This window comes from Hemiscyllium ocellatum, unplaced genomic scaffold, assembly GCF_020745735.1.
Source record: "Hemiscyllium ocellatum isolate sHemOce1 unplaced genomic scaffold, sHemOce1.pat.X.cur. scaffold_1633_pat_ctg1, whole genome shotgun sequence".
Taxonomy (NCBI): Eukaryota; Metazoa; Chordata; class Chondrichthyes; order Orectolobiformes; family Hemiscylliidae; genus Hemiscyllium; species Hemiscyllium ocellatum.
In genome coordinates, this window is record NW_026867836.1 from 38,663 (window position 1) to 47,060 (window position 8,398).

The window sequence follows — 8,398 nt, forward strand, 5'->3', positions numbered from 1 at the left end:
CGGGCCGCACGGCGCCATTTTCCTAACGGCCGCCGCTTCCCCGCTCGAGCGACTTCTCCTCCCAACCGCCTTCACCCCCGCGTGACGTCTGCACGGGGGGATGGGCGGGGCCGGGGGAGCCTCACCGTCACCAAGCAACAGCCACCTCGCGCTACAACTGCTCATTCACAAAAACAAACTCTCCTGTCTCGCTCTGCAGCTGCAGGGGGGACACTGCCACGTTTCGAGGAGCCCTGTCTACATTGGGAAAGCTCATCGCTCCATTTAAACAGATATTTCTACACCTAATACAACTATGTTAACTTTCAACTACTTTCAGGGAACATGTATTTTGCTCTGAGTAAGTCTATTGAGTTTAACTGCAGCATGGCTGTAGTTTTAAACTTGTTTGCTTTCCTGAACAGCTAGGTTTAAATGTTTTATTCGTTAGAAGAACCAAAATTAGTGATAGTTCACATATCCACCCTGAAATGGGGTGGGTAACTGGATTGAGTGGGTAGGCGCCATACTAAGTTTAACTTTGGGGACAGCCTTTGAGCTGCATATGAACAAACTGCTTACATGTTGCACTTATCGACTGCTAAATATCGGCTCTTGTTATCTTAACACTTAGCCTTCTGATTGGATATTGCAAAGGTTCACCTCCCGCCCACACCCCGCCACCACCCTTCCCAAGGGTCAGACCCTCCCTCTCTACAGGCACAGTCTGAATAATTGACGAAGCAAAATTCACTGTCAAATCCCATCAACATGGAAGATCCCAGCCCACCCTACCTCCCACTCTGTACCCAACCCATCCAAAAACCACAAAACATCATCTCATCTTTAAAAAACAAAAGAAAAACTGGACCGCATCAAAACGTTCAACAACGGTCAACGCTATGACTGTTACACAACACTTTACGGAGCTACATTTCAACTTGAGTTCGTTTGCACTCCCTCATGAGAGTTCACATTAAAAGCTCATTGTACCAAATCAACGGCATGCCACAGCTCTCTGGAATTCAGCGGAATTCTTCCTGGTATCCCTCATGTTTTCTGGTTTTTTTGAGGAAGGAGACCCTCCCGTTAGCTTCGCCTGCAGATCTCCTTGGCTACGCCCAAAGTTTCAGCTGATCAGTTCAAGCACAGGGTCGCAGCCTTTTCTTGCTAAGCTCAGCTGGCTTAAACGTTAGCAACGCCTCTGGTTCCCGTTGGGATTTACGCTCCCGAGCGCAGACCTGGCCCGCAGCCTCCAGTCCCACAGTTCCTGCTGACTGCAAACTGCCCTTCTGTCAGCAAAAATACAAACACGACAGGGACAGTGTTCATTTCGCTATTCTCAATGTCAACTCTGACCCCACGAAAGGTTCTCTTTTCAGGGGCGGGCATGTCAATTGCCGACTTGGGGTTTGGTGAAATGTCTCAACAAGTGTTTTGGTTTGTCTATATTTACAAGAATTCTAACCCCAACTAGACATTTACATGTAAAATCTAAGAATTATGCAACATGACACATGAAAGCATGATGAGGAGCATCTCCTGTGTCCTCTCTCAGCTCAGAAAAGACTTAAACCCCGCTCCCCCCTGTAACATTCCTCCAGGTGACAAAACGAACTTAACGCAGGCTGATTATAAGGGGTTGCTCAGTGGTCACAGCGCCAAGGGACCCGGGATCAATTCCAGCCTCAGGGGTGACTGTCCGTGTGGAGTTTGCACATTTCCAGCCTGCGCCTGCGAGGGTTTTCTCCGGGTGCTCCGGCTTCCTCCCACAATCCAAAGATGCGTAGGTGAGGGTGAATTGGCTATGCTAAATTACCCATAGTACTGTTAGGATGGAATTTTCCTTGCATGTTCGTTTTAGGAGGAGAGACAACAGACGCTCAATTGTTTGGCACAAACAGGCTTTATTGCAGAATCGTAGCTGATACAGTGAATCACCATGCATTCACTGGAGAAGGCGCGTTCTGCCTTCCCCTCCCAAATCTGCTCCTGATATACTCTTTGCTAAGCAGAGCTTCGCGGAGCTACTAAGCATTGCCTTATTAGGACATTTCGCGTTTGCTAGGCGTTTCCTGTTATTGAGCTCATTTGGGCGTTGGCAGCTGAGCTGGCCACGTAAGCAACAGTTTCAATTTCCCAAGCAGCAGCTACAGCTACAGTTTCGATTCCCCAAACAGCAGCTATAGCTCCACCCTCCCTTGACCTATTTTATCCTAACAGTACCCAGGGATATGTAGGATTGGGTAATTTAGCATGGCCAATCCACCCATGGTGTAGGATTGGCCAGGCTAAATTGTCCTATAGTATCCAGGGATGTGCAGGTTTGGGTGGATTGGTCAGGCTAAATTACCCATAGTGCCCAGGGATGTGTAGGCTAGGTGGGTTAGCCAATGGGAATTGCAGGGTTACAGGCAGAGGTCTGGGTGAGGTGTGGGTTGGATGGGCTGAAGGGCCTACTCCTACACTGCAGGGGTTCTAAGCGTGAGATGAGGTGCTTGACGGAAACGATGGGGAAGAGGCAGTGAAAACACAACGAGACCGTTTGAAAGTGGGAGCATGACAGGAGGGGGTGGGTAAATGGGATGTGGTGAGGGAGGGGGCTTAGGAGAGAAAGAGACACAGAAAGAGAGGGTCACACACAGATGCAACTGGTGAAAGTGGGGAAGATTGTGATAGGTTCAGATAAGGTGGAGGAAGAAAAGCTGTTCCCCATTCACTGATAGTGACAAGGTCAGGGGCGGCCTGAAGTTCAGGGGTTTGAGCAGGAGAGAGAGAGAGGGGGAAAACAGAGGAAAAACAGGTTTACCCAGCAAGCAGCAATACGCTGGAATCCGCTGTCACCTCAGAGAGACAGACAGACGCAGAGGCAGATGCAGAGAGAGAGACACAGAGAGACAGAGACAGAGCCAGAGAGACAGAGACAGAGATGGGGAGGTAATCAGATGAATGGCCTCCCTGTGCTGTGAGATCCAAAAGGAGCACGCGAGCAGCTGCCCCAGTGTTTCTGGTGGTCTGAGGCATCTCCCCCTCGCCCCATTACCGGTACCGCTCTCCCGTCCCATTGGCACCTTCCCGGTGAACGGCCCACTCTCCCAATACACTCAAGCTGCCCCCCCCCCCGGGGGCTGGAAGAGGACGGAACAGCCTGTTCCGGAGCGGGGCTCGGGAACGCTGCCCATGTCCGCGACGTCCTTTCCGAGAAAGGAAACAAAAAGGACAACAGACAGGGGACCACCCGCATCAATGGGAATGACAACATTTCACCCTCAGACAAGGCTTTGTCAAGAAATGTACAGCACGGAAACAGACCCTTCCGTCTAACCCGTCCGTACCGACCAAATATCCCAACCCAAACTAGTCCCACCTGCCAGCACCCGGCCCATATCCCTCCAAACCCTTCCTATTCATATACCCATCCAAATGCCTCTTGAATGTTGCAATTGTACCAGCCTCCACCACATCCTCTGGCAGATCATTCTGTACACACACCACCTTCTGTATGAAAACGTTGCCCTGTAGGTCTCTTTTATATCGTCCCCTCTCACCCTAAACCTATGCCCTCTAGTTCTGGATTCCCCAACCCCAGGGAAAAGACTTTGCCTATTTATCCTATCCATGCCGGTCATAATTTTGTAAACCTCTATAACGTCATCCCTCAGCCTCCGACGCTCCCGGGAAAACAGCCCCAGCCTGTTCAGCCTCTCCCTGTAGCTCAGATCCTCCAACCCTGGCAACATCCTTGTAAATCTTTTCTGAACCATTCCAAGTTTCGCAACAGCGGGGAGACCCAGAAATGGAAAAGACTGAAGGGGGAAGTCAGCGGTAAATCTTTTGAAGAGGTTACAAAGGAGAGACCTCTGTCTGCAGCGGGAATGACCCCCACAGTAGCAGGTCGAGGTGGACGGCATTTAAGGAGAAGCTGGATACAGACGTCAGGGAGAAAGGAACTGAAGGGAATGTTGCTGTAAGGGAAATCAAATGTGAGCGAGTGAAGGGGAGGTGCGTAGAGGCTCACATGGGTCAGAAATACTGAGAGAGACCAGTTGAGCTGAAGGACCTGACTGGAGACTCAATGGGACAGAGAGTGAAATCTTGGATCCACCTGCAAGAGAAGGAGAAACACGTGATTTACCTTCCAGGATTAAGCAAGTCCCGCAGATTCTGCAGATCACTTTATTGGTCAGAGCACTGAGTATAGGGGTTGGGGTCTGGACAGGACGTTGGTTAGGCCACTTTTGGAATACACAGGAACCTCGATTATCCAAAGGACACATGCAGGGTGTATTTCAGTCGCTTGACGATTAGATCCCTTACAGTGTGGAAACAGGCCCAACCAGTCCACACTGACCCTCCGAAGAGTAACCCACCCAGACCCATTTCCCTCTGACTAATGTACCTAACACGACGGGCAATTTAGCATGGCCAAATCACCCTGACCTGCACATCTTTGGACTGTGGGACGGAACCGGAGCACTAGGAGGAAACCCACGCAGACGCGGGGAGAATGTGCAAACTCCACACAGTCTGTCGCTTGAGGCAGGAATGAAACCCGGGTCCCTGGTACTGTGAGGTAGCAGCGCTAACCACTGAGCCACCGTGCTGGTTCATCTAATTCTGGATAATCGAAGTTCCTCTGTATTATGTGCACTTCTGGTCTATCGGAAGGATGTTCCCCCGTGTGGACGCGCTGGTGGATCTGGAGGCCGGACGAGTGGGGGAAGCCCTTGCCGCAGACCAGGCAGGTGAAGGCCCCCTTGCCGGTGTGGACCTGCTGGTGCCGCAGCAGGTTGGACGACTGGGTGAAGCCCTTGCCGCAGACGGAGCAGGTGAAGGGCCGCTCCCCGGTGTGGACCCGCTGGTGCCGCAGCAGGGTGGACGACTGGGTGAAGCCCTTGCCGCAGACGAAGCAGGTGAAGACCCCCTCGCCGGTGTGGACTAGCCAGTGCTTGAGCAGGTGGGACGAGTGAGAGAAGCCCTTGCCGCAGTCGGAGCAGGTGAAGGGCCGCTCCCCGGTGTGGACCCGCCAGTGCTTGAGCAGGTGGGACGAGTGAGAGAAGCCCTTGCCGCACACCGAGCAGGTGAACGGCCTCTCCCCGGTGTGGAGCCGCTGGTGGGTCAGCAGGTGGGACGAGTGAGAGAAGCCCTTGCCGCAGACGGAGCAGCTGAACGGCCTCTCCTCGGTGTGGACCCATTGGTGCGAGAACAGGTTGGACGACTTGGTGAAGCCCTTGCCACAGACGGAACAGGTGAAGGGCCGCTCTCCGGTGTGGACACGCTGGTGGGACAGCAGGTGGGACGAGTCAGAGAAGACCTTGCCGCAGACGGAGCAGGTGAAGGGCCTCTCCCCGGTGTGGACCCGCTGGTGGATCAGCAGGTGGGACGACTGGGTGAAGCCCTTGCCGCAAACGGAGCAGGTGAAGGGCCGCTCCCCAGTGTGGACACGGCGGTGGATCTCCAGCACGGAGGGGGAGCGGAATCCTTTCCCGCAATCCCCACACTTCCACGGTTTCTCCATGGCGCGCGGAATGCCTCCTGAGACTTCCTTTCCCCACAGTGGGCAAACTGGCTCAGGCACGTGCCCCTGTGGTTCAGGTAAAGATGATACTTCAAGAGCCTACTGAAGCAGACAAAAACGTTCAAAGAATTTTCCCCTTCTGGACTGAAAGAGGGACGTCTCTCCTATCCCACGAATCAAGGGGCTCTGTCAGACCTTCACATGGTACTCAGTTGGGAAGCTCTACCTGCAAAGCTGCTCTTCTCATATCCTGTGAAAAGGGGATTACCAAAGTCATTGCTGCCTGCACATGACAGGAATTCAGAACAGATCATTCTAGTTTCTGTAGAACTTCCCTAAAACAATCAAGTTACAATATGCAGATGCCAGTGTTGGGCTGGGGTGTACAAAGTTAAAAAAAAATCACACATCACCAGGTTGTAGTCCATTAGATTTGTTTAGAAGTTCGAGCTTTCAGAGCTCTGCACCTTCATCAGGTAGCTAGTAAAACCTCCAGGCGAAAAAGACAGCAGATGCTGGAGATCAGAGTGGTGCTGGAAAAGCTCAGCAGGTCAGGCAGCATCCGAGGAGCAGGAACAAAAAAAATCAACGTTTCGGGCAAAAGCCCTTCATCAGGAATGAGGAAAGAATGAGGACACTTTCCTCATTCCTGAAGAAGGGCTCATGCCCGAAACGTCGAATCTCCTGTTCCTCGGATGCAGCCTGACCTGCTGTGCTTTTCCAGCACCACTCTGATCTCCAGCATCTGCTGTCTTTTTCGCCTGGAGGTTTTACTAGCTACCTGATGAAGGTGCAGAGCTCTGAAAGCTAGAACTTCTAAACAAATCTAATGGACTACAACCTGGTGATGTGTGATTTTTTTTTTACCTTTGTACACCCCAGCCCAACACTGGCATCTGCATATTGTAACTTGATTGTTTTCGGGAAGTTCTACAGAAACTAGAATGATCTGTTCTGAATTCCTGTCATGTGCAGGCAGCAATGACTTTTGTAATCCCCTTTTCACAGGATATGAGAAGAGCAGCTTTGCAGGTAGAGCTCCCCAACGGAGTACCATGTGAAGGTCTGACAGAGCCCCTTGATTCGTGGGACAGGAGAGACGTCCCTCTTTCAGTCCAGAAGGGGAAAATTCTTTGAACGTTTTTGCCTACTTCAGTAGGCTCTTAAAGTATCGTCTTTACCTGAACCACAGGGGCACGTGCCTGAGCCAGTTTGCCCACTGTGGGGAAAGGAAGTCTCAGGAGGCATTCCGCGCGCCATGGAGAAACCGTGGAAGTGTGGGGATTGCGGGAAAGGATTCCGCTCCCCCTCCTTGCTGGAGATCCACCGCCGTGTCCACACCGGGGAGCGGCCCTTCACCTGCTCCGTCTGCGGCAAGGGCTTCACTCAGTCGTCCCACCTGTTCTCACACCAGCGGGTCCACACCGGGGAGAGGCCGTTCGTCTGCTCCGAGTGCGGGAAGGACTTCAGCGACTCGTCCCACCTGCTGACCCACCAGCAGGTCCACACTGGGGAGAGGCCCTTCACCTGCTCCGTCTGCGGCAACAGCTTTACCCGCTCGTCGGACCTGCTGTCCCACCAGCGGGTCCACACCGGGGAGAGGCCCTTCACCTGCTCCATCTGCGGCAAGGGCTTCACCCGCTCGTCCGACCTGCTCAAGGACCAGCGGGTCCACACCGGGGAGAGGCCGTTCAGCTGCTCCGTCTGCGGCAAGGGCTTCACCCGCTCGTCCCACCTGCTGTCCCACCAGCGGGTCCACACCGGGGAGCGGCCCTTCACCTGCTCCGTCTGCGGCAAGGGCTTCACCCAGTCGTCCCATCTGCTGACCCACCAGCGGGTCCACACCGGGGAGCGGCCCTTCACCTGCTCCGACTGCGGCAAGGGCTTCACCCGCTCGTCCCACCTGCTCAAGCACCAGCGGGTCCACACCGGGGAGCGGCCCTTCACCTGCTCCTTCTGCGACAAGGGCTTCACCCGCTCGTCCCACCTGCTGACCCACCAGCGGGTCCACACCGGGGAGCGGCCCTTCACCTGCTCCGTCTGCGGCAAGGGCTTCACCCAGCTGTCCCACCTGCTGACCCATCAGCGGGTCCACACTGGGGAGTGGCCCTTCACCTGCTCCGTCTGCGGCAAGGGCTTCACCTGCTCCTCCAACATGCTCTCGCACCGGCGGCTTCACAGCGGCGAGCGCTCGTTCATCTGCTCCGTCTGCGGCAAGGGCTTCACCCAGTCATCCACCCTGCTGACCCACCAGCGGGTCCACACCGGGGAGCGGCCCTTCACCTGCTCCGTCTGCGGCAAGGGCTTCACCCGGTCGTCCACCCTGCTGCAGCACCGCCGGGTCCACACCGGGGAGTGGCCCTTCACCTGCCCTGTCTGCGGGAGGGGCTTCGCTCACTCCCACCACCTGCTGCGGCACCAGCGGGGGCACAAGTGACGGGGCCAGCCGCTGTGAGTCACCGCCCAGGGCTGAACCCTGGGTGGGAGGGCGGAGGGTCACTGCAGTTGCTGTGCTCTCATCCCCTTGGCATCCAGTGGCTCTGCGAGCCTGCGACTGCGCATTTCCTCCTGGAGTAGAGATGTACAACACAGAAACAGACCCTTCGCTCCAACCCCTCCATATCCACAACCAGTCAAGTCCCATTTGCCAGCAATTGGCCCTATCCCTCCAAACCCCTCCTTACACAGATACCCAAGTGGATGCCTTTTAAATGTTGCAATTGTACCAGCCTCCACCACTTCCTCTGGCAGCTCATTCCACACGCACACACACCACCCTCTGTGTGAAAAATGTTGCCCCTTAGGACCCTTTTGAAATCTTTCCCCTCTCACCCTAAACCTATGCCCTCTAGTTCTGGCAAAAGACTTTGTCTATCCCTATCCATGCCCCTCATGATTTTA

The 8,398-nt window shown here is 54.3% G+C and overlaps 1 pseudogene; it reads left to right on the forward strand.

Annotated features, from left to right (window-relative positions):
• LOC132810327 (zinc finger protein 850-like) overlaps positions 1-8,398 on the forward strand; it is a 28,359-nt pseudogene extending 19,961 nt beyond the window's left edge.